This window comes from Hypomesus nipponensis, chromosome 19 (assembly GCF_054491055.1).
Source record: "Hypomesus nipponensis isolate SF chromosome 19, ASM5449105v1, whole genome shotgun sequence".
In the NCBI taxonomy this organism is placed as follows: domain Eukaryota; kingdom Metazoa; phylum Chordata; class Actinopteri; order Osmeriformes; family Osmeridae; genus Hypomesus; species Hypomesus nipponensis.
In genome coordinates this window covers 2,854,560-2,861,901 of record NC_140379.1, presented here as the reverse complement: position 1 = coordinate 2,861,901, position 7,342 = coordinate 2,854,560, and the positions used below count along the sequence as shown (strand labels likewise).

General features: G+C 44.1%; 1 long non-coding RNA gene across 1 annotated transcript; it reads right to left on the bottom strand.

The window, feature by feature from the left end:
* Window positions 1-4,921: 4,921 nt before the first annotated feature.
* Window positions 4,922-6,156, bottom strand: LOC146246542 (uncharacterized). The gene is made up of 3 exons (XR_014732323.1): window positions 6,042-6,156; window positions 5,695-5,769; window positions 4,922-5,538 (listed from the first exon to the last, which is right to left on the bottom strand). It is a non-coding gene; the product is annotated as an uncharacterized LOC146246542 (long non-coding RNA).
* Between the last annotated feature and the right edge of the window lie 1,186 nt (window positions 6,157-7,342).

Sequence of the window (7,342 nt, the reverse complement as noted above, 5' to 3'; positions counted from 1 at the left end):
TGTATTAAAGCAGGCACAGGTGACACAGGGAAAGAGATGGAGGCTGCTGTGGTGACAGGGTCCAGTGGAGAGACAATGACAGGTGCAGCACTGCAACTGTACACAAGAGTCAGTCTGTTAACAGGGTTATTATATGGAAATTAGTTTGTTTGATTGATAGTCATTATTGAATATAGTTAACTGATTATTGTTATTTTGCAACATCAAACATCAAATAGCAGATGCAGAGACAAGTATGGAAAAAGAAAGTGAGGTAGAAAGTGGAGGGGGGGGTGTTTTAAAGTCCCGGGCTGTTTTTCAGCCACAGTCTGACCCTGTTCATTTTACATTTAGTTATTTAGCAGACGCTCTTATCCAGAGCGACATACAGTCAGTACAGGGACATTCTCCCCGAGGAAAGTAGGGTGATGTGCCTTGCCCAGGGACACAACGTAATTTTTTCAAGGCCGGGAATCGAACCGGCAACCTTCTGATTGGTAGCACAATTCCCTAACCGCTCCGCCATCTGACCCCCATGATATGTCAATCAGTCCTCCTTCACCACGTCACGATAATTGCCTAGCCAAGCTAAAAGTATTTAGCTGCTCGGCTCCATGACGACGGGTAAGTAGGGCTTGTGAGACTGCTCACCAAAAGAACGAAGGGGAACCCACTTAGAACCCACTAGCAGATTAAGACATGTTTGTAGGTAGCCTCAACTTTTCTAGACTTTTAGCTCTATGACTTTTAGCTACGGTACTAATGCTGAGGGCTCGCTGATATCGCTGTCTGTCTTACAATTACGTCGTATCTATGGGTCGTTGCTAAGGTGTGCTGACGTTGTGACGTTAGGCTAGTACTGAAGTGGCTAGCAAACGAGTTAGCATTCAAGGCACTTTGCTGTATGTAAATTCTGTATGTTTTCTCCCTCTCACTCTTCTTACATCTCTGTATCTTCCCCTAATCACCCTCCTCCTCTTCCTCCTTCTCCTCCGGTTCCAGGAGAAAAACACTAATCCCCCTCAGACATATATACAAAGCTAAATTCCCTTGGGCTAACTGGGGACCAATCTCTTCCCCTCTGGCTGACGGGGCTAACAAGACACCACACAGGGCTAAGGAGGGTAATTCGACACCAACCTTGCCTCAGGTGAAGCCAGACCCGACTCCACTGGGCCTGTAACCAGATCAGGGTTGGGGCTAGAGCCGGAAGCCAATTGCACACAGACCAACACTCACACCCAACACCCAGCCCCTCCCTGACCCTTAGCTCCTGCTTCATCATTTGAAGATGATTTTGTTTTCTAAAGAAACAACACACCTAAAGAGAGTGGACATTCTAGCGGTGGGTTTGCTTCAGGTTTGAGAGAATATAGAAAGATACTGTGACTACTATCTCTGCGCGCACACACACACACATATACACACACACATACACATATACACACACACATACACACACACATATGCCAAACTTCCCTTCTGATTGAGCAGGGTTTCTACAGTTCAAGGAGTCAAGTCATCAAGTAGGGACTGTCAAGGGTTTTTCTCTCTCGCACTAATGCAGCCGAATGCACAATTAAACAGGGCCCCAGACTTGGAGTTGAGCCCCTCTGAAGGGGCCAACAAAAAGAGGAGAAGCTTTGTTTACAGGGACAGGACAGGAAGGCCAAACACACTAGCTACAGTGTCCAGAGGCTGGAGGGGAGGAGCGGGGACGAGCACAGCAGCACACAAATATATCACAGGAGTCCCTCCTAGAGGGAGGGGGGGAGAGAGACAGAGAGAGAGAGACAGAGAGAGAGAGAGAGAGAGAGAGAGAGAGAGAGACAGAGAGAGAGAAAGAGAGAGAGAGACAGAGGGGAGATATGATGAGAGAAATACATGATATGAGTGAGAGATGGAGGAGGAGATGAGTGAGTGAGTGAGAGAGAGGAAGAGATGAGATGAGTGAAAGATGGAGGAGGAGATGAGAGAGATATGAGTGAGAGAGAGCATGTGATTTCCTCTTCTCTGACAGCATTCTCAGGGCTGGAGCTGAAGCAGTGCATGCAGGGTAACAGTGTTCCACTGTGAGTGAAGGACAATCATTGATTTGGATCAATGATTTATAGTTCATGGAATTGACCGGTGTGATTGTGAGTGGGTATTGCAGTACAAGGCCTTCCAGATTCTTCTTCAGAGGCTTGGCGGGTTCCCGCTATGTTTATGTTGTCACATGTACAAAGTCATAGATTAATTACTATCCAAATCAATGTGTGTGTGATATGTGTTTGTTTTATTTAAATGCCCCACTGACTTGGTCATTCGTGGATCACATGGTAATCTATGAGATTGCTAAGAAGGGAACCATGGTGACAGCTTGCTCTAGTTTTGAACTGTATTATTACATTTCCCTCAATTCCTGCAAGTACCACTTGCATTGATTACTGTTTGATGTGCAAATGTAAGTTGAAAAGTTTGTATGTTCCTGTAGGTGTGTTTTTAGTATGCATCTGTGTGTGTGTGTGTGTGTGTGTGTGTGTGTATGTCTGTGTGTGTGTGTATGTCTGTGTGTGTGTGTATGTCTGTGTGTGTGTGTGTGTGTATGTCTGTGTGTGTGTGTGTGTGTGTATGTCTGTGTGTGTATGTCTGTGTGTGTGTGTATGTCTGTGTGTGTGTGTATGTCTGTGTGTGTGTGTGTGTATGTCTGTGTGTGTGTGTGTGTATGTCTGTGTGTGTGTGCGTGTATGTCTGTGTGTGCGTGTATGTCTGTGTGTGCGTGTATGTCTGTGTGTGCGTGTATGTCTGTGTGTGCGTGTATGTCTGTGTGTGCGTGTATGTCTGTGTGTGCGTGTATGTCTGTGTGTGTGTGTCTGTGTGTGTGTGTATGTCTGTCTGTGTGTGTATGTCTGTGTGTGTGTGTATGTCTGTCTGTGTGTGTATGTCTGTGTGTGTGTGTGTGCGTGTGTGTATGTGTGTGTGTGTATGTCTGTGTGTGTGTGTATGTCTGTGTGTCTGTGTGTGTGTCTGTGTGTGTGTTTGTATGTCTGTGTGTGTGTGTATGTCTGTGTGTGTATGTCTGTGTGTCTGTGTGTGTGTGTATGTCTGTGTGTGCGTGTGTGTATGTGTGTGTGTGTATGTCTGTGTGTGTATGTCTGTATGTGTGTGTATGTCTGTGTGTGTGTGTATGTCTGTGTGTGTGTGTGTTTATGTCTGTGTGTGTGTGTGCGCATGCATAGATGGGAAGCCACTGAAGGCCACAGTGCCCAGTAATTTAAAAGGCAATCCTTGAACAAAAGACACAAATTATTTGCCGCCAAAAGTACCCAATTAATCACTGCGTGTCATGGGGAGGAAGCGAAGAAAGAGTTTACTCTGGGTGCTGGGGGACAGTTCCTGGTATCCAGATTAAGCCTAATCCAATTCTAAAAAGCATCTTCACTAGAGACCACCCCATTGAAAGTCAGGTCTTCCTCTGAGGCTTTGTCGCCAACAGGAAAACTGCTCCTGTCAGTCTGAATGCGGCGAATGCTGGTATTCAGAAGCCACCCTGTATTACTCTCTCTCGTCTCTCCCTCTTTCCCCCCGTTCTCTGCCGCTGTCTCTCCCTCTCTCACTTGTTTCCCTGTCTCTCTCTTCCCCCCTTCTCTCTACTCCATACTCTACTCTCTGCCTCGCTTTCCTTCTCTGTCTTAGCCTCTCTGTTTCCCTCTCTCTTTCTTACTCTCTCTCCCTCTTAACCCTTCACATTTGTCCCCATTACTCACTCGTGTCCCACCTACTGCCCATGCCCCTCCACCCCCCAAATGGAGGGCTCCCCGAGTGTCTAACGTCCGGACCCCTTCCCTTGCTGTAACAGATTGCCGTGCTCCCGCACACAAAAAATAATTTGTTAACAGAAAAGCTTAAGTTCTTTGGGCGAGGGATATGGCTGCATAGCAACTGAACATTGGAGGGGCAATGAGCCTTATGTACTTCCTCTTCAGGCCCGGGGTCGCCCATCGGGGCCATTTCTCAACCCGTCTCACTCACTCTTTTCTAAGAAGGGGGGAAACAGGCTGTTACAATCAGCTTTGTGAAAGAAAGGAGAAATGAACGGAAAGGTCTTGTGGTGGAGGGATGGGGGGGGGGGGGGGGGATGGACTACAGGTTTGGGGCTTGATTGGAGCACATCTTGGTTTTCTTCAAGGTGTGATGTTTTTGGAAATGTAACAATGTGTTTTTTGTGTTGTTGTTGTTGGATAAGTGCCCTGTGAGATTAAATGTACTGGATCAACCTGACCGAATATGTTTCAAATAAACATCTCAAACACTTGTGAGTCCAAACAAGCTAACCTCAATGGACTGCAGTACTGAACTGGTTTCTCTGCACATCTTTTTGATGCATTTGAATAGCAGAATGTTTTTTCAAGGTGTGGGGGTTAGTGGGGGGAGGGCAGGGCAGGGCGGAGATTGAAACTTGGGACTTCTTGACCTGCAGGAAAATGTTGTACCACTGAAGTACACCTGTTCCACTCATCCTCGAATGAACAATAATATAATTGTGGATAAATCTGGATACTAATATTGAATGAAGTAATTAGAGACCCATACATTTAAATATGTTTTTTTTTGTTTTTTGTTTTTTTTTACAAAACATTTTGACATTCAGTTGGAAGGGAGAGCAGGTGAAAGTTGAAAACTAACCTGTAGCGCCCTCTTGGGGTGACGTGTGTAGTTGACAATGAGTGGCTGAAAACTACTCCCCTGTACACTGTAATGCAGAGGTTGAACAGAGGGGGGCGAAAGAGGGCCATTGTTTGCAATCTTTCCAAACGCCCACAATCCTGTACAGTATTTAAAAGGACTGTTATTGAAACCTTCCATGTGTTCGATAGACCATAATAATTGTGAGAAGAAATGTTTTAAGTGCTTTGAAACAACAACAGGAAGTCATTTTGAAAGTCATTTATTGTGTCAGGACTGAAAAGTCATTTATTGCGGGCGACTGAGAAGAAGCCACTCAGAGGAATGGAAGGTGACCATAGTCATCCTCAGCCAGACCTACCCTCATCCTCAATCTCATTCTAATGAATTCATGACATGACCTTGTATGACGTGTGACACTTATTAGACAAACCAAAAAATGCATAGGATTAGAATTGGGTTGAGTTATAATAGAATAAAATCCTGTCAAATCAAACCAAGTCCTGTTGGTAACGATGTTGCTCTATGTCCTAGTCAACGTTTTTATATAATTTGTTGTGTGTCTTGACCAGGGCAGTGATTACACATAATCCACATGTGTAGGCCCATTCTGTCTGGTAAGTAACCAGACACATGAAAGTCCTGACCCAGTTTCCAAGCCGTGGCAGCATGAAAATAATCTAACTGGCAAAGAATTGTTGTTTCATAAAGTACAAAATGCACTGTTTACTTCTCAGAGTCCTCTGTGGTTGAGCCTCGAGTGTGGCCAATCCGTAAGCCTCTAGTGACATTAATAACCACCTCCTCCAGAGACAAAATCATCCTGGTTTCAGTGGGTCAAACAAAGCCCCAAAATAGCGCGTATATTCCTCCATTCAGAGCTGAGCAGACCTGCGTAGGAGAAACACACGTGTTGAACCACCAGTCCAGACAGGAGAGCAATGTCCCAGAGGGCATCACAGATGCCAATAGAACTGCACCGAAACCATCTCTAGGAAGACATGGAAAAAAAACTCTCAGAAAAACAAAGAGAAAATGGAAGAAAACCTTGTTAGGAGCAATTCAGTGAGGGATCCCCTCATCCAGAGTTGGTTGATGATGCAGACAGGTGCAGGCCATAACCTGAATACAATCATGCAGTAAGAATATTACAGACAAAAGTAAAAACATGCAAGTGAATGGAGGGCAAAGACACACACATTCTAGAAAACACCAGTCCTGCTGGAATTGAAACCACTTAACCAGCTGTAAGGAGACGGTGCTCCCCTTATCTAGCTCCAATCACACCTAGCAATCAAGACAGCCCCTACAGAAACCTTGAAGTGGGATAAAAGAGAACCTCTTGAGTTTAGCTTGGTGTTTCCAAGCAACAGAAGACACAATGACACTCCTACCTGGACAGTTATTGTGGCACGGTTCCAGTTTGTTTGTGTTCACTCACACCCATGTATGCCAATTAATCCTTTGAATCCGTGACCATGAACGACAATCCATCTACTGCAGCTGCTTCTGAAAGAAAAGGGAGAAAAATTTGAATAAAAAAAAGCTCTAAGCTTTAACAGTTCAGTGTGAGTAAGGTCCACAGTAAGTTTGGCAGTGTGCTTTTGATAACAGGGCTATATTGGGGAGCTCCTTGTGCACAATGGTCTTATCGGACATTCCTGACAGAATTGAGTTGCTTTGCAAACATTTCTTCTGACTAACGAGAATGGGATGTCAGGGCACACTGTGTGTGTGCGTCTGTTGGCACACCAGGGTGTGTTTCTGGATAAGACTACCCCAGCATTTATTGATAAATATGTTTTTTTTAAGTTAATAGTAAATTTTTACTTTGACGATGCGAAAACATGTTAGTAAGCATGACAACACATACTTTTATAGAAAATATAATCACACCTCCCATAAGTGCGTGTGCGTGTGACCTATGCTCTTTTGTAAAGCTCTCTCTTGGAAGTCGATTTGGATAAAAGCGTCTACTACATGCATTTTGTAAATGTAATGTAATGTGTGTGTGTGTGTGTGTGTATATATATATAAATATATATATAGCTTCTTTGTTTAGTTTTTGGATCCACTTATCGTCTCTCCACTTGGTTCCATACTACACTGTGTAACAAACGATGTACCCCTTTAAAACAAGCCGTTTAGAACAACTTGCTCACTCAGAGTAGAATCTTAGCTGGGATTGTGATTTAAACAGTAACCTATCGTCTGCTAAATGAAAATCTGTTCTAAAAACCGTAAACAAGCTTCAAATGTATTTGCGGAAAACTATATAACAAGTTGGTTGGAAATACGGTTTGACGAGTTTCTGTTCTGAGTTGAACTGTAGCAAGAAATTAATTTGTTCATAGGCCTACCTGACAACCTGAGAAGCATTTTGCCTAACACCTAATACTGTCATGTGTAAGCTAATTGCATAACATCCAGCGATAATGGTTTAATATTTAGTAGCCTAGATAGGCTATGTTTTATATGTACTTTATATAAATCATTCGTCATTCTAATGAAGCATATTATGTCAGAAGAATCCATCCTCGCTTACTTCCGCTACCGATCCCAAAAGGAGTTTTGAGCCCCACCTATCTTCATCAACATTACACTACAACGGTCACCGTCATATTCTCGGGGCGGGGTTACCGGTTACTCCGTGGAAAAGTGCAGTTCGATGTGTTGCTGTCACACTATACGAGTT